This window comes from Ascaphus truei, chromosome 9, assembly GCF_040206685.1.
Source record: "Ascaphus truei isolate aAscTru1 chromosome 9, aAscTru1.hap1, whole genome shotgun sequence".
Classification (NCBI taxonomy): Eukaryota; Metazoa; Chordata; class Amphibia; order Anura; family Ascaphidae; genus Ascaphus; species Ascaphus truei.
The window spans coordinates 44,811,150-44,830,492 of NC_134491.1; positions in this window are offsets into that span (position 1 = coordinate 44,811,150).

The window sequence follows — 19,343 nt, forward strand, 5'->3', positions numbered from 1 at the left end:
ATGGTGACCAATCAGCAGGAAGAGATGGGCAAATTATTCACACAAGTTCGAATTTGCGGCGAATATCTAATTTATTTTCAAGTGCGAATATTCACAGATGCCTCTGAGATAGGACAAATACGCCTCTTTTAAAAAAAAAATATTTGATTTCACAAAGCATTTGCTTTTTTGTGAAGAATTCCTCCCATTTTTGTAAACATTAGGCGAATTGAAGGTTCAAGTGAAAATAAGCTAAATTAAATCGTTGTCGGATCTCCATACTTTTGCTAGGATTTGTATTGGAAAACTGCTACGCTGAATATTTGTGGGTTTGTGGATGTTTACAAAAAATATGTCTAATTCTTTGTGAACCGAACTTGGACACATTTGTCCATCTCTATGTGCAGGTCGCCAAACGTTGTGAATAAATATCCTGGCCAAATAATAGATTTTGTCTCCGAAAAAAAAGTTTGGGATTCAATGATTAAAATTTAGATTTTTACAACATGGTTAGGGTAATTAATAAACACACAATCCCAGCAAGCTCTAACCCCAGAACCCACTACATCATATATTCATTCATTGTAACATCGCCGGAAGAAGAGATCAGTGTATCTCGAAAGCTCGCACAAATAAAAGCATTTCGTTAGCCACAGAACGGTATCATCTATTTATTTTTTGATTATATATATATATATATATATATAGTGCAGAATAAATGAGTTCTTCAGTATTCGGTGATACCTTTTTTATTGGACTAACAATTTATGTCATAGGACAAGCTTTCGAGAGTTATCCTTTCTTCTTCTGCTTTATATATATATATATATATATATATATATAATATATATATATATGTATAAATATATATATATATATGTATAAATATATATTCATAAATATATATATATATATGTATAAATATATACACACACACACACATATATATATATATATATATATATATATATATATGAATAATGTTAAAAGGAGTGCTACTGATCGTGGCCAAATGTATACAACAAAAGACAAAAATACCCAATGGAACATACATAGCTAAATACTTCAATATTAGTATTCTCATGAGTTAGGGTCATTTAGTTAAACCCTTTGGCCAAATCGTTATAAGCCTGCAGCCACTTCACGGCATGACCAGTATGGGATTGTGTTTATTAATTCGAATTTTCAACTGGTATCAATTGTTTGGAGGTTGGTGGCCCCGCCCCCCAGGGTCTAAGCTCACCCCTCACCACTTTTTAAGTAGTAGGTTTTTCATGGTCCTGTGCAGGACAGGGCCACTGAGGTCATTCTCCCTCCAGCAGAGGTAAATAAGAATACTCACAGGTAGTGTTAGGACCTGCATACTGGTCATGCAGTAACGTGGTTGCAGGCTTATAATGCTTTTGAATAATCATGGAAACTGTCATGCGCTCAGGTGGATAGTCTCTGTACCCGTGGCTATGAATGAAGCCACTATGGAGCGGGTTGTGAGAGATGAAATGTGGACCACTAGGGTTGATCAGGGCTGGGAGGGAAAATCCCTTACCTCGAAGTTGCTCCGATCTGGGTCCGGTCTCTCCTTGGCTCCGCTGCTCCTGCGTGCTGCCGTAGGAATGTAGAATGGTTTGAGAGGAAATGCGGCGCCACTGCAAGCGGCAAGGATCCAGGTGACTTCCGGTTTGTAGACAAAAACTTTATTCTCCTTCACACACACACAAAGAGCCAGGCTACACCTCGATCTCCCCCTCAACGCGTTTCACGCTATGGAACAGCGCTTCGTCTTGGATCCTTGCCGCTTGCAGTGGCGCCGCATTTCCTCTCAAACCATTATAATGCTTTTGCCAAAGGGTCTAACTAAATGACCCTTACTCATGAGATTACTAACATTGAAGTCGTTAACTATGTATTTTGTCACATTGGATGTAGCATTTGGGTATTTTTATCTTATGATTAGGTAATGCTAGGTTTATAGTTATAGAACTTTTGACAATTTCCTTGTGAAAACTTTGAAAATCATCGAGATTGAATGTCTCTTTAATGTAATTTCATTTCTAGATGAATTCTGAAGAAAACAGATTGAGTCATTATCAGGCTAAACTGTGATACTACAATCTGCTTGTTACATACAGAAACTCTCTTCTTTCTTTCTGATTTCCATCCAAGCTTCCAACCCAAAGCTTAGGCTCCAAATCAATGCATTATCCCTCCCCTACTGGGGGCACATGTGTAATGAATTCAGACAGAATTCATTAAATCGGCATAAACAGTATGTTTGGCCAATCCAACTGGAGCTGCTGCTGACCCATTTCAAAGAAATTCTGCCTAAACAACTCATGTTATTACATCATTACCAGTGAGTAATCATCCAATTACTGTAAACATGTCCTCGTTAGGCAGTCAAAAATTAATATTCATGTACTCCACCAATGCACAGTTCAGTGTTAATGCACTTTTTTTTTTCGAGTCCACAGTTCATCAAAAAGCTAATTTTGCCATTCGGACCTGGAATCGTTATTCAGTGCTCCATCACTGGTGTGAAAAGGAATTCTTTTGACTGCTGCCCTGTTATAATGCAGGCTAAATATTCAGTTCACTAATGTGCCATCCATCAATGCATTATATAATGACTAAAGGGAGGAAAGTTACCAAGGACCTGCTTTAATATAGAGCTACTGCAGCATTCAATCAAATATGTGCAGTTGGGTGTAAAAATCATAATATGTGGCACTCTGGCATTCATATTTGTAAAGAGCCTAAGGTTAATCACTGCTAAAGGGAAAATTGGAATCCTGCTGTTAATAAATAGCTACAGATTCAAAAATGAAGTTATAAATGTACAAAACACTATGTACAGTGGGCTCCGGGAGCAAGAACAACCGAATGCAATAAAATACTCAAGATGGAATGGAACACACAACACCTTGTATGTCCCAGAGTGACGGGCTCTGATATTTACTGTATGTACCACTTGTATGTAGCTTCAGTTAATGTGTATGTTTATGATACTGTATAACTGTGATTACAACTGGGACTTTAACATACAACAATGGTTGTACCAGGCATAAAAACATATTATAATGAACAAAGACTTGGTTGGAATATTTTTTCAGTTGTAAAATCAATCTTTTTGGAAAAAAAATAGATTTGTATCCTAGAGTTTTATAAATGCCAAAAGTAAAACAGTGGGGCTTACATATCAAACTCTGATACGTCGTAATTCAGCTATACAACATTACATAGTAACTGTGCTTACATCAATGTACCAAATAAAGCTATTGCCATTGATTCTGGTATATCTGACTGCTTTTTTTTATTAGAATGCAGTTATTTGGAAGAATATCAGATGTTAGGTTACATTGTAATAGTAATGAACACACATCTTTTGTTGTATACATTGTAATAATGCAATGCATTTCCATATTTCTGGGTGCCCATTTTCTCCATGTTTGGAAACAGTTAAACCCCCAGGATTGAGATGTTACCCTAACCTTCCATGAAAAACCTTGTGTCAAAAATTACATTGATGCTTGAGGATATATTATTAAACTATTGGCCTGTTTCATGGTTTAAAAATAAAAAATAAAATAAATAGCCTTCTGGATATTTTGGGGCCGGTTTAGAGTTGGATAATGGCAGTGGAGTAGTTGTGCATGGTAAAAATAGGATCCGATTTTAGAGTCGGTTAAATATTAGCGCACTACCCTGTTTGCATGGCACATGTTATTCTAACACAGAGGCGTGGCTGTGCCTAATTCATTCAAATTAGCACATGTTGAATTGCACCTGTCTTATATCAGCCACCAATTTAGAGTTAGTTTAATGACTGTTTTTATTTTTGAGACTGCGTCTTAATGATGCACCAACAGGGACGGGTGCAAACCTTACTATCCAACAAGAACCCATCATCTCCAGCGCCTTTTCTTGTTTTGGAAGCCTTGGCACGACCTGGCAATGCTGCTCCTGAAGAAAATATACCAAGACTCCGTTTAAGAAGAGAGAATTTCTAGCGTTAGAGTTAATGTATTTGGTATGCCTGGTGAGGAGGTGATACAGAGGTATCATCTCACAGCATCAGTGACCTTTTGGAGCTCCTTCCCACCAACCTAGAGCTTCAAGCTGCTCTAGAGCTAACCACAAATACACATTGGGGCAGCTATCACTCCAATTACCAAATTGCTGGCAGTACTGCATTTCTGTGCTACATGGTCATTTCAGGGGATAGTAGCTGTTTCTCTGGCAGTATCTCATTCTGCTTTTCCCCACATTTTGAAGGCGGTGTGAAGGGCATTGAGCTCTAGAATGATAAGATTAATTACGTTTCCTGAAGATCAACAGGCTATTAGTTCGACAAAACCAACATTTTATCAGTGCACTTCCCAAATATTGTGGGTGCAGTGGCCTGAAGCATGAGGGATGAAGCATGTACACAAAATGGAAATGCTACCATTCCATTAATGTCCAGATCATTTGGGATGTTTCACATCTCATCAGCAATCTGTTTGCTAAGTACCCCGGCTGCACCCATGATTCCTTCATATTTCGAGACTCTGCCATTTTTGACCTGCTGAAGGCCAGACCATCACAATTTGGGATGCTCCTTGGTAAGTACACTTTTTAAATATTACACCCATTACTAATTTCTTCTATTTGCCCTACAATAAAGCCCATTTATTTACAGGTGATAGTCCCTAGGACTTAGCTTTTAACACATTTAACCAAATCAGCCACACTCATAGATATACGCTTCAACCAGGCTCATACTTCCACCAAATGTGCCATAGAGCGCACATTTGAACTTCTTAAAAGTCGCTTCAGATGCCTTGACTGGTGAGATGGAGCACTTTGCTATGTTCCAGCTATAGTGTGGGAAAAGTGCCGCATTGTTTTTTTTTACAACAGATAAGTAAGGAAATGCCAGTTGTAGATGAACATTAGGAGCCTGATTACATGGAGGAAGTAGAGGCAGAGGTTGGTGATACCATGATGGAAGGAAGAGAGACAGGAGAATATGTAATTCACCGACTCTTTATTTGTAAGTGCAATTCTTTTATACTTTTTCTATTTTTTCGTTCAGGATTGCTGTACGACATGATGCACTTTGCACTCACAAAATACTTCTGTCTGACTTTACATTTTCTTTAACAAAACAAAGGGGAGGCATACAGGACATCTTGCCAATCATTGTACAAACAGCTTTTGTTTGCACATGGCACAATTCTTAGTTACAAAATGAAATGAAATGAAAAACATCAACAGACCCGTAATAAAACATTCATTTCAACATCACGCCTCAAAGATCCCCTAACAAAGCATGTTTTTGAGACAAACTAGACAGCACCATGCAGGTTATAATATCTATTTGACTTTGCAGTAGAATGTTCTATAGTTATCTCAAAAAAATGGTTTGAAAAGGAGCCCTAAGGAGAAAGTTGGCAGTCAATTTTGTAGAGTCTGCAACATAGGTGTACATGAGTGAGGAAAACGCTCAACATTTTCCAACAGACCAATTACTGTCAAGTGAACAATAGGCAAACAATACCACTTAGAGTGATAAGGCACATTCATTGAAAGAAAACAAAAGAACAAGGCGCACAACGCACATAGTGAAGTATAGTTTAAAAAAGTGAATTTTACTAAAGGGTAATAAGTTCTGCGTACATCAGAGTAAATACAAATGAGCAGTGGGTTAGTGGGTTTACCACACAAGTAGATGGCTGGAAACAGCACTCTTTACTCAATCTTGGGGAGCAGTGGGCCAGCAGTCATCTATCCCGACAGATGGTTCCTCTACACATGTAGAATCCACACACTCCGTCTCAGGGTGGTAAGCAGGTCTGTCCGTAGTACCAAGTCCCGGAGAACAAATCCCACATTGGCATGTAGCAGCCTCCGTTAGTGCCCGGACGGCCGAATGCCACTCGCACATCGCTTCTCCTCGTGGAGCGCCCGCTGATGACGTCACGGACCACTCATCCACTGCAGGGAACTGTCCGCTATAGCACACAGTGTACGGGGCAGCGCAGGATACACAACACAGCACAGGATACAAACAGCAGCAGGGGCTGTAACAGGAAACGGGAAAACGAACCGAGGGTGCTCTCAGTGGCAAACGGGCATTGAAAATGAGCAATGACACACTCTAACGCGTTTTGTAACACACAGTTACTTCTTCAGGAGGATTTTTTAGAGTCCTAAATTACTGATATACCTCCTGAAACACGTCTGTGCTCATAAAGAAACACACCTGAGAAATCTTGAAAATATGCTAATTTAGATATTGAAATGATTAAAATTAGCATATTTGTCTTTGGGAAAATTTCACGCATCTCTACTCCGAATTAGCAAGAACTCATATTTTGGCCTTTTCTTTCAAGATTATGAGTAATATTTTCTAGGAACTTCTAATATAATCAGGACTTTGACACAATGGCCCATAAGAATTTTCAGAGCCCATTATAAATAGTGTTGGGTTTCCCCCAACTGGATAAGCACCCTACAGTATGTGAGATAAGAGCGAATAGCCTATAAATTGCAGAGTACACATTGTTTTGTTGCTGACAGTGGGGCAGGGATTGTTCCTGTCCCTGTTGCTGCACCATGTTTATGTTTGACAGAATGGCGTTAGCGGTGGAGGTAGATGAGTCTATAGTGGCCGCCGGCGTTACACATATTTACAATGTCCTCTGTAGGTTGCTGTTGTGTTGATGGGACAGGTTGGGTGTCTGTTCTGATCCCATATTGACTGTTCTTGTTGTATTGTTTCCAGGTTCAGGATGACCATCTCTTCTTGACCCATCTGAGAAGTGGGAAAATACGCAGACAATGTTAATATTGATATGTGTGATTGTTATGGGTATTTCTGGTGCAATTTGTACTTGTCCCTTGCTGATAAAAGTGAGTTAGTAAACCCAAATTAAGCCTATTTTTGATTCTGAGAACATGATTGCATGAGGTGTAGTGTAATACAGATTGTAATCCTTGTATTGCAAGAGTTAGGGTGTGGCCATGTGGGGACATACTCTGACTATAGTAATGCATGATGGGGCCAGTGAGTGCGCATGTGTTCGTATGGAGAAATAAGCAAGTTTTTCGTTGAGTCTCCATCTGTAGTCATGCCATCTTTTCTAGAGCTACTCCACGGTGCTCTGGGTTGCAGATACATTAGAGTATTGGCTTCACTGCTGGCAGCCTTCCATTGGAGGTTCTCATGCAGACCTTTCTAAAGAGGTTGTCTTCATGCTCCAGAACGTACTCAATGAGCACTTCGTGCTTTCTTTCAGCTTCTGGCTGGCTCTTGTTACCTGTCAAGATGTTGCAGAATTTACTGTTGCTGTGCAGAGCTGTGGCAGACAGGAAGGGGCCCCCACAAAAGTAACGTGTTATAGGGGTGCACTCATTCCCTGAAGCTCATATGTTATACAGAGGTAATTATTATGCACAAACGCAAGGTTCACACACAGATGCATGATTGCTTATAGCTAATGGCGCTAATCTAAAACCTCATATTAATAATTTAAGGACAGTTGTTTGTGACTGTTTTGCCGAACTCTGAATCAGGGTCTTATTTATGAAATAGGGAAGACACAGCACTATCTTCTTTACTACAATTCAGCATATGAGGATAATGGGTGCTCCAACAGTCCTGGAATGTTATCTTCTATTCATAAATAATAAATGCAGATATGGCTCAACTATGAAGTGAGTGTACTACTAGGTGAGTGAACCAATTCAGTAAGGCATAAACCTCCTGAAGGTAACAGAAAAGATGATGATATACTCACTTCGCTGCATCTCATTGGAGATAACTGTGTAATAAAGTCCAAAACTCACCAAATTCTGTAGTAATGATGACAGTCCTTGTAGATGAAATAAATCTTCCAAGAATCTTACCCACTCCTAGAGCCAACTGGATTCTTTGTGGACGTGTCCAGCCGCTGATTCAATTCCAAACGAGAGCAAAAAATATGAAAATAAATGCACAAAGCAGCGCACTGCCCAGGGAAAAAGGTGTATAAAAATAGAAACATATTTATTGTCTATCACACATGACAACCAAGGAGGTGTGGTCCCTCCTACGCGTTTCACACAACACGGGGCTTTATCAATTTAACAGCATATGGACTGAGAGAAAGAGTGTTGTAGAATCTCTGTTTTATTTAAATGTATACAACTTGCATTAGATCCTGTTGACTTAAAATTGGAAGTAATTTTTATTCTGTAGGAACATGCCCGGTCAGTCATTGTAAGGGATAAATTAGAATAGGACCTTTTTGTCAGATTTCTCACCCTATACAAATAATCTTAAATGTTACTCAATGATAGTAAAAAATACATTTTCTCTAAATTTTTGGCAGAACATTGATTTTTCTTTGAATTGTTTCATTGGGGTTAACTTTTCATAAGCTACATGAGATTGGTGCTAATTATGTCCAATATAAATCAATGTTTTTAATTTTATTGGAAGTGATGAGATGTCATATTTGCTCTTAGTATGACCACAGGTATTAAAAGTAGTAAAGATAGATCATTAACCTGTTTTATACTGGACAGAATGCATGATCTTGCTAGGAGTTTATTATATATTGCACATTACTTTTAAGACCCTTGATCTCACGACTCTTACACAGATTTTATGAATAACAATGAGCAGTTTGTTCATGGAGATGGGCACGGTTGCTTGGGGTTCCATCTTTAAAATGTCACCGCTATAAAAACCCTTGGTATGGTTAGGTTTTGAATTTTTATTACCCTGCACTGTCTCTTGGTTTGGGTCTTAGGCTGGCGCCATGGTGCCTTCGCCCGTGCGTGGCCGTGGCGTCACCCGCGTGAAGTGGGTGCGTTTGTGGCCAGTGGAGACGCGCCGTGCGGGGCCATGGGGGGCGTGCCTAGGGGTGTCACGGAGCTAGTTCACCCTCATTGGGTGAACCGCTCACGTGACCGGCCAGTCGCGCCAAGAGATCAGTTTCAACTGATCCCCCCGTCTGAAGTGGAGCAGTGAGTGAAGTAGATTAGTCTGGCAGCAGCATTTTGGATGTATTGGAGTTGGGATGGGCGGACAAAGGGATGCCAGCTAGCATAAGGTTGCAGTAGTCAAGGCGGGACAGAATTAGGGAGTGAATTAGGATGAGGGAAAAAGATTATACCCGTGCAATATTTCGGAGACGGGAGTTAGTTAGGGGGTGAAAATGAGGAATGAAGGACAGGGCAGAGTCACAGTTCTGTTATTTGAAAGTTGAACCTTGGATGCAACTAGAAGGCAACATTCCGTTCTTGAGGTGCAAGCAAAAAACCGAAGCGCTTACCTTTGTAGTATTAGATCAGGGTGGAGGGTGCAATACGATACCTTATTAGAACCAATGAATGTGGTCTTTCACAGTAAAATCGTAGATCTTAGTGAGTTCCTCTGCTCAACCCCAGAACGGGCTTGTAAGGTGCTTTGTTTGGGAGTTATTTAATCCCTTATAGCGGGAGATCTCAGATATTTCTGATTGTGCTCTATTCGTTGTATTCTGATGCCAGTATACACAGACTGTGAAACCCCAGCTCCAAACATTTTACCATTTATTCTGGGATTGAGACATGTCTATGGACAGATCCCACGTCAAAGACCAGTGTTTTACACAAATTCAGTGACCTAAAAAAGTTACAACAGCAGAACTTCTTTGTCCATTCCTAATGTATGACACCATCAACAGCACCAAAAAACCACTACTCTTTTGTTACTGTGGATCAGAGGCTGGCAACAGACATGGAACTGTTTGGTACCATAGGAATCCTTTCTTCATAGTCCAGTATTCTCTTTATGTAGCTGAGGATGTGTAAAGATACTCTGCATCATTATATAGCACAGCACATCTATTTATAAAATGCTTACTTGCTCAAACAAACAACACATGTTTAATAATGCACTGCTCTCCTGCTATCAGAACCAGCATATGCTTTGCATTTAGCGGTTACATTCATACCACTGACTGCCAGCACAGCTTTGCCTAAAAGCAAAGAAAGAACAAGTCTGGCTGTTCTCTTCCATTGTTACGTTGCGGTTTCATTTGAAGGACCAGAGACCCAGAAGATGGCAGCAGAGATTGCAAACCTAAAGATGTCATGTTTATCTCAAACATCCTGAAGATGCTATCCTGAAAGAAGAAAGGCCAAATGTTTTCTCTACAACATATTGATTTCATTCTGCAAAGTTACATTAATAAATAGTGAGATTATATTTACAAATTGATTTCCATGGAAGCTATCCAGATCTTATAGAGAGAAAAGATATGTAAAGGGATACACATGTATTACTGTTTCCAAATGTCTGGGACAACCGCCAGTTGAAATAAATTCATTTATATCTGATGTATTATTAAAAACAACCATATTATTGTAAAAATAATTACAAACATACCGATTTCTGTGGGACAGAGTATTGGAAAAAAAAGTTCCCAAATAAGTAATACAATATATACAGGCCAAGCAAATGTGTAGCTCTCTTCTCTTATCCAACCAGTGTCTCAACAGTTTGTTAAAGAGGCAACAGTATTTTAAAAGGGAATGAGTATTTTTATTGCATTTTCTGAGCAGTATAATGACTCTGTTATCCTACAGTACAAGCGCCTATCCATCCAATGTTAGAGCTGTCAAGGTACAAAACTACAATCTATTCATTTATTTATCCAAAAGCTAAACCTCATGCAGGCTGCTGATGAGATTAACCAAGGGGGCTCAATTCCAGTCCTCTAGGCCCTTCAACAGGCTAGGTTTTCAGGATATCCCTGCTTCAGCACAGGTAGTGCAGTCTTCGAATGCGCCACTGATTGAGCCACCTGTGATGATGCAGGGATATGCTGAAAACCTGACCTGTTGGTGGCCCTTGAGGACTCGCAATTTCAGGTGTAGAGTCAAATCAAGCACCCAAACCTAGCACCCTTTAATCTAACAGAGGAGCATCTTCATGAAAAACAGGACTTGTGATTGTTCTTCTTCAATAACTTTACCTATTTCATCTCTAGCAAAAATGTATAATGCAATGTGGCTTTAAGAAAACTTTGATCTTTGTTTTAAAAAATATCATCCAGCAAAACTAATCTTATTGTGATTTCATTATGAACATTCTGTTTCCAAGCAACTGAAAGCCAGCAAGAAAGGGAGAAACAGGGACACTTTGCACCTAAAATCTGAGAGAACTTGTAGTCTCTCTGATGCATGTCATACAGCTGTTTCTTACAATACACCTATATATAACGCTGTCATGAATCCCATTGAAGGGTATTTTAGATTTAATGCTAATCGAGCTTCTAATCCATTCGCTTTGCACATTCATTTCCAGCTTCTCTCATTATTGGGAAATAAGGGTAGGTGACGTTTATTAGTGAATGTGTGTGTAATATGTATTTTATATTTAACACGCAGCAAATTTACCTTCACTGATCTACATCGGTGGGAACTGTTCATTGCCCTCTGCTTCAGCCACAGTCATTTCTCTGTGCTGAACATTTTGACACAGCTGAAAAAACTGAGTACTGTATTACGCTGAAACACAGGTTTTTGCAGCTCAGTTTATAACCTTCTCCTTCAGACACAAAAATGAACATGCATTAAGTAACAAACAGGAGGATGAGCACATACTTCTTATCACGGCCTTCACCATTGTGAACAATGTTCACAAAGTAAGAAATGAGTTTGTGAACACTGTGGTTGAGCCCTTTACCTCATTAGGGAAGACCATTGTTGTAGCCTTGTACCTCTAAACCTCACTAAACCTCACTAGTGGACCTCTGATATAGCAAAGAACTGGGCTATTACTTATCATTGCTATTGCAGAGCCGGAATAACATCACACAAAGTCGATCTTGGCAACCCTCATGTGAATAAAGAATATTAATAACAATTAGATTATATTATCCCAATAACAGACCATCTTAACTATGTCTATTTGTGAAGATTGCAATATGTATTAAATATACTGTCGCTGTACTAGTGCTGGCTGTACTGTCACTTTCCTCCGCTCTCTATTGTACCATGCCACAGTATATGTTGACATCATGTAAATTCAATGAAAAAACAAACAAAAAAACACTTGGATCAAGACAACTAAGTGTCTGTGAAATAAAGAGTGAAGGTCTCAGCCAAGGTTATTTTATCTTCTGCCATGGTCATTATGCTTTCATAAATGATGCGCAGATCTCGAAATGATTTAGCAAAAAGAATTTTATTATTATTGCTACCCATTAAATAGCAATACATATGTTATCGAATTCTCAAGAGAATAGTTATCCGTGCTGGAGCTTGAACTTGTCTGGGATTTGAACCTGTTATAGGTCACCTATAATGCTCAAAGAAAGGTCAATACAGATAGCAAGTGAAAAGCTATAATCATGAGCTGTTCATTTATTTGAGGTAATCGTACGGTATTAGGGGAAATAATAGCATTCCAGACCTCCCTACCTATTTGAGCGAAAGTCCCCTTCAATAATAGAGTTTGACCCCCGGGATATTTCCCATTGCTTTAATTTCCAGGTGTAAATGTAAAATTCCATCCAGGACTCCGAGTCTGGGGCTGTCAGCTGTAAGGTGCAGAAGTCTGAAGGTCACAGAAAATGTAATTGAAAAAGTGATGAAGCGTGGACATACAATGCCTTATTTTCACTTCATTTGGTGTATAATTCCAATCCCAAACCAGGTAATGGGTTTGTGAACAAGAGCAGGCTCTGGGGTCCAGACACATACTAATTAAATCCCCCTGATCACACACAGTATGAGGATTCAGAGATAATCTGTGAGCAGTGATTTAATAGCAGGGTTATTCGAAATAGCCTTTCCTCATTGTCATTGTCAGGGACTCGGAACCGTCAGACTTTCATTCTTTGAAGAGATCTAATCTCAGGAGCAGGAGAGTTTCAAATGAACAGGTACCAGGTGCAGTGATTCTCATTTAAGGAAACAAGAGTTCTTCATCGATACCCCAAGTTAGTGTGCATTGGCTACCAAAAACCAAACTGTGTCAATACCCACGGCCACAAGTCACCTTTTCTGTTATAACAAAGGCACTTCTGCAAGATCTGATTTTCACAGTTTATCTTGTTATACATTTACTACTATACCACTGTAGCATACATCAGGACTGGCCAACTCCAGTCTCCAAGGGCCACCAACAGGTCAGGTTTTCTGGATATCCTGGCTTCAGCACAGGTGGATCAATCAAGCTGATTGAGCTGAAGCAGGGATATCCTGAAAACCTGGCCAGTTGATGGCCCTTGAGGACTGGAGTTGGCCGCCCCTGGCATACATGATGAACTTTACTACATGAACATATACTGGTAATACGAAGGTATCACGGCAGTGCGGCGGTTATTGAATACCGGTTTAAGAGCATTAGTGGCCACTCACCTCAATGGCAATTAATGACAGTACAGTATAGACTGACTTACACCAGAGAGAGTAACGCAAAGTGATTATGTTAATAATAGTGTTTCTTGTTTTACACTGAATTGTAATCAGCGCTAGTTCAGGCATGAAGCCTCTTACAATTAGCTTTTTCTGAAGTCAAGGCAAATAAAGTGACTTATCCCAGGCCAGATAAAGTCGTGACTGGTATTAAAACTACAGAAGGTTAACACGCTTCAAAGGAAGTTACATTATTGGAAGAAAAATGAGTCAGAGTCAGCGAAGGAGAAATGTGATGCACATGAAGTAATAGTAAGTTTGGCTTTTACTGAAGGATGCTGCAGCTCTAACTGCACCTGTGGTGCGTAAATCAGAACAGCAAAGAGCTGGCATTATTATTATTTACCTTGTTTGCATTGGATACGTGGATCTGATGTATGAACCTTGAAACGATATTTTTCTATTGTAGGTTCCCCCTTCCACGGTTCCACAAATATGTTATCATTCACCAGATAACAGACATGACACCTTCACCATAATTCCCAAGGAGAAGCAGGAGGAAAACTTGGCACGACTTGGCACTTTGTACTTTCATCTCCTTACATCAATGTACATTTATACATGTCTCTCTATCTGAGTCCTGTGTCTAACTCCATTTTCAACAGACCCCCTCCCCATTCAGATCCCAACTGTCCTCCCTAGAACCCCATGCTGGCGGCTCCTCCGTAGAAACCCACGCTGGCGGCTCCTCCGTAGAAACCCACGCTGGCGGCTCCTCCCTAGAATCCGGCGCTGGCGGCTCCTCCGTAGAAACCCACGCTGGCGGCTCCTCCGTAGAAACCCACGCTGGCGGCTCCTCCGTAGAAACCCACGCTGGCGGCTCCTCCGTAGAAACCCACGCTGGCGGCTCCTCCCTAGAATCCGGCGCTGGCGGCTCCTCCGCAGAAACCCACGCTGGCGGCTCCTCCGTAGAACCCCATGCTGGCGGCTCCTCCGTAGAACCCCATGCTGGCGGCTCCTCCGAAGGTTCCATAAGCAGCAGCCCAGCTCTTCCAAAGACTTTTCCTTATCTAGGGCATTACACTATTTTTTCACACCAATGCTAAACGATGGAAAAGCAGATCCCACATACACTTCAAGCAATTACCAGACACTAATTGATGCAAACAAAACATTCTGATACTGATCCCATTCTCATGGTCTGAATAAAGCAGATAGCTAAAGTTAATAGGTACAGGTGCCCACTAACACTAGTAACTTGGGGTACAGGGTAACAGGTACTGTCCCTCGTGTTTTGGTTTTAGTTCTAAAATTTTCATGTTTTGGGTCTGGTTTTTCCAAAACTCAATTTTTTTGGTTTTATTTAGGGATTTGTACCAAATTATAGAACAAAACCCTCAAAATAAGCAGGAAAATACTATGATAGCATAATAAATCATGAAAGAATTGCTTAAAATAGGTAGAAAATCATACAAACTATTAAAACACTAAAATAATATAAGTAAAAAAAACATACGGTGAGAAACACCCCAGGTTTTCAACTCCACTGTAGGGCAATTGTGTTCTGGTTTTGGTTCTGAATGTTTGGATTTTGGTTCTAAAAATCTTCGTTTAGTGTTTTGAATTTAGCTTTGTATTTGGTCTGTAAGATTCTGGTGGGTTCTAATGTCACATACCCGGTTTGCCCGTCTCTACAGCAAAGAAGAACAAATGGGACAATTCCGCAAATTGAAATGAAACTCGTTACGTAGCCCCTGAAATGTCAGAGGATTCTTCAAAGCATTGGGTCTCAACAACGGGGTTCTCCTGGTTTTGCTTTGTGGATAAACAGCTCTGAACTATCATTCTCTGGGAATAAAGTGGCTGAAAAAGGAAATAAAGACATGAATTAATTGGAACCCCATACAGTGTCAGCAGGAATCCCACACAGCCAAACATCACCCAGGGAAGAGCCGAGACACCATTGGGTCACATCCAAGCAATTTGTCTTTATTCTACCTCTCTTTCAGCAACAGGACATTCTGACCACAACTGTTCAATTGAGATAAATTAATATAAGGATGGAGTTTAATTTCTAAGAGACACAATAAAACTATCCAAGATAATTTCCATCTGATGTTTTAATAGGCAGGTTGCACCCTATTCTGAGGAGATTATTACTATCATGGTCTAAATTGAGTTATTTTATGTTTTCTGGCTAACATTCATTTAAATGTTAGCAGCTGTTACTGGTTCAGATTCCTTTCCTTTCCCGCACCATTCATGTTCAGATTTTCGGCAAACCAGAAAGATTGGATTGTGAATTTTCTAAAGCTTTAGACTGTAACGTTTAGGATGATCTGAAAGAGAAATAACAAAAATGTCTCCTCCAAAGTCGGAGAGTGCAGACAGCAGGGGTGGGAAATCCCACAGAAGGGAATAGACATCTTTTGTTCATCACTAGCTGTAGCACTGGCTATTCACAGCGTCAGATTATAACAATGGTGTTTTCAGAAGAGCATAGATCTCAAATAGGCAGCACAGGTATATTATGGGGGAAAAAAAAGACACAGATACCCAGTAAACTCATATAAACCCCACAATTACCACAAAAATATATATATATATGTATATGTGTCAAAAGGAGTGCTACTGAGCGTGGCACTGTATACTACAAAAAACAAAACACAAAAGGGAGCCCAGATCTACAGTACTTCCAATATGACAAAAAATACACAGTGATATATATATATATATATATATATCTTGAAAAATGGTAATTTAGTTTAACTCTTTGGCCAAAGCATAATAAGCATGTGAGCCACTTCAAGGCATGACCATAATATCGTAGGTTCTAACACTAACTGATTGAAATTCTTATTTACCTGTATAATTACAGGAACAATGATCTGCATTGGATCTGTCACAAACAGCTGCATGAAAAGACCTGTACATATGGAAAGTGGGGAGGGGCGAGCTTAAAACCTGGGGGGAGGGGCCAATGACCTCCAAAACAGCTGAGACCAGCTGGACAAAGTTAATAAACACACAGATACCCAGTAAGCTCATTTAAACCCCAAAAATTACCACTATATATATATATATATATATATATATATATATATATATATATGTATATATAAGTATCAAAAAGAGTGCTACTGAGCTTACTGGGTTTCTGTGTGTTTATTAACTTTGTGTTTTGCTTTTTTGTAATATTATGGGGAAGTTAGATAAAGATTGTATTTGTTCTCTAATAATCGTGAGTTTAAGATACATGGCTGGGCTAGCAGAATGATAATGACTAGTAGGAGTATAAGGACCAGCAAGAGGATAAAGACCAGCAGGAGGATAAAGACCAGCAGGAGGATAAGGAGCAGCAGGAGGATAAAGACTAGCAGGATTATAAGGACTAACAGGAGTATGAGGACCAGCAGGAGTATAAGGACCAGCAGGAGGGTAATGACCTGCAGGACAATAAGGACTTGCAGGAGTATAAAGATGAGCAGGAGGATAAGGACTAGCAGGAGTATAAGGTCCAGCAGGAGGATAAGGACTAGCAGGAGTATAAGGTCCAGCAGGAGGATAAGGACTAGCAGGAGGATAAGGACTAGCAGGAGTATAAGGACCAGCAGGAGGATAAGGACTAGCAGGAGGATAAGGACTAGCAGGAGGATAAGGTCCAGCAGGAGGATAAGGACTAGCAGGAGGATAAGGACTAGCAGGAGTATAAGGACCAGCAGGAGGATAAGGACTAGCAGGAGGATAAGGACTAGCAGGAGTATAAGGACCAGCAGGAGGATAAGGACCAGCAGGAGGATAAGGACTAGCAGGATGACACATTGGGTAAAATAAAAATTGCTTGTTAATATAAAAGTGGGTTAACAAACATTAGGAATGAGACTGAGGAACCATTTGGTGACCCTGGTCTGGCAACTTTCTTTGTCTGTTTAAAACCTTTACTGTCCCCCCCACATCACAGCCAAATGCTCCCATGTGAACGAACAGCACTTAGGGCCTCATTCAGTAAGCCCCGATAAAATCTTTTCGCCAAGTGTGGCGGATAGGTGGCCGATAGGCCTTTTTTTGGCGATTTACCCTCGCAGTATTCAGTAAGGGCCGAATCCTTCCGATCCCTGCCGAAGCACTGCGAAAGCAAAGCTGCTGATGAGCCTGTGCCGATACAGCCTGGCTCCCGATAAGCCTTTGGTGGTGATAGATGTTTGCAGCAGAGAGAGACAAGCCGCTCTCTCAGTGTAAAACAGCGGCAACAAATAAAGTATTTATAAACAACTTTTACTCATAGTGTACATGTGCAGGGGGTCTCCGGAGCTGAACCGCATTGGTTTTAGGTCTGGGGACCCCCTGCTCCCCGAGATACAGGCCCCTTTATGAGGTGCCGGTATCCCTCTGCATTTAAAGGTCCCGATCACGTGACCGCGGAATGTAAACAAAGCAGAGGGATACCGGCACCCTCTAAAGGGGCCTGTATCTCGGGAAGCAGGGGGTCTCCGAACCTAAAACCAAACCGGTTCCGCTCCGGAGACCCTCTGCACATCTACACTATGAGTAAAACACACATATCAATAAAGACTCGTTCCTTACCTTAGAGGGTATCTGCTACGGTAACGAAGCAGCATGAATATTTATTTAATAATACTGTACAGTGAGCAGGGGGTCCCCCGAGCTGAACCGCATCACTTTGTGGACCAGGGACCCCCTGCTTCCCGAGTTACAGGCCCCGGAATGTGTCATCGGGTGGCAGTGTCTCCGCCATCTTTATAGCGTCCCATTCGCGACGTGCCCGCTATAAATATGGCGGCGACACTGTAACCGATGCCCCAAACCGGGGCCTGTAACTCGGGAAGCAGGGGGTCTCTGAGCCACAAATCAATGCGATTCAGCTCAGGGGGCCCCCTGCTCCCGCACAATAGTATTAAAAATACATAAATGCTGCTTCATTACCATAGCGGATAGCCGCTAAGGCAATGAAGGGGTTAACGCAGAATAGTATGTTTATTGGGGACAAATGCCCCCAATAAACATTGCAATAAACAACATACACCCCCTGTGTATTTAAAATACATAAACAACAATAAATACATTAAATACATATAGTACTCACCACCCATGTCCGGCTGCCACGATGAAGGCCATCCTCCTCTTCATCCTGCCCATGGCCCCCTCCGCTGCTGCAAAACAGACACAAGAATGAAAACATCCAAAGTAATGTCCCCTAACCCCTTAATCACCATAGCGGTTATTAACCGCTACAGTCATTAAGGGGTTAACCCACCCTCACCCACCACTCTGGACGCCTACATACCCTCCCACACTAACCCCCACCCCGTGAGGCCTAACCCCTCTCACCCACTACCCACAAGGGAGGCCTACCCACATACCGTTGGGGAACCCCCCCCCCCCACCCCGGGGAACTCGCCCCCACCCCCTGTACCCACAATAAAAACAATACAGTGACCCAGAATAAACATCATAATATTTAATAAATACATTACCCACCCCCTGTGCCCCCCCATAAATACAAGATTTATACTTTTACAAACAGGGTTCATTACGCAGCCCCACGCGAGTCCCCGGTGGGCTGGCGGGGCACCTGGACAGACCTACAGGGTACCAGCAGCCCTTTTCAAACAGGTTCTGGAGGCCTGCTGGTGGGTCCCGCCAGCACCATGGCCCCCAGGTGGTCTCCTTGGGTCACCGTGGGCCACAATTGGGTCCCCACGGTAGGCCCAAGGATGTCTGGGAGCCCCGGGTCAGACCCACAGGTGTCTGCGGGGCCTCGGGTGGTTCCCACGGTGGTCTGGGGAACTCACGGGTGCTCACTACGGGTCGGCGGTGCCCCCACAGAAGTGGGACCACACATCTTCATCCCCGCACCTACGGGTCGGCGGTGCCCCCACAGAAGTGGGACCACACAGCTTCATCCCCGCAGACTACGAGTCCGCGGTGCCCCCACAGATGTGAGGCCACCGATTCATCCCCGCATG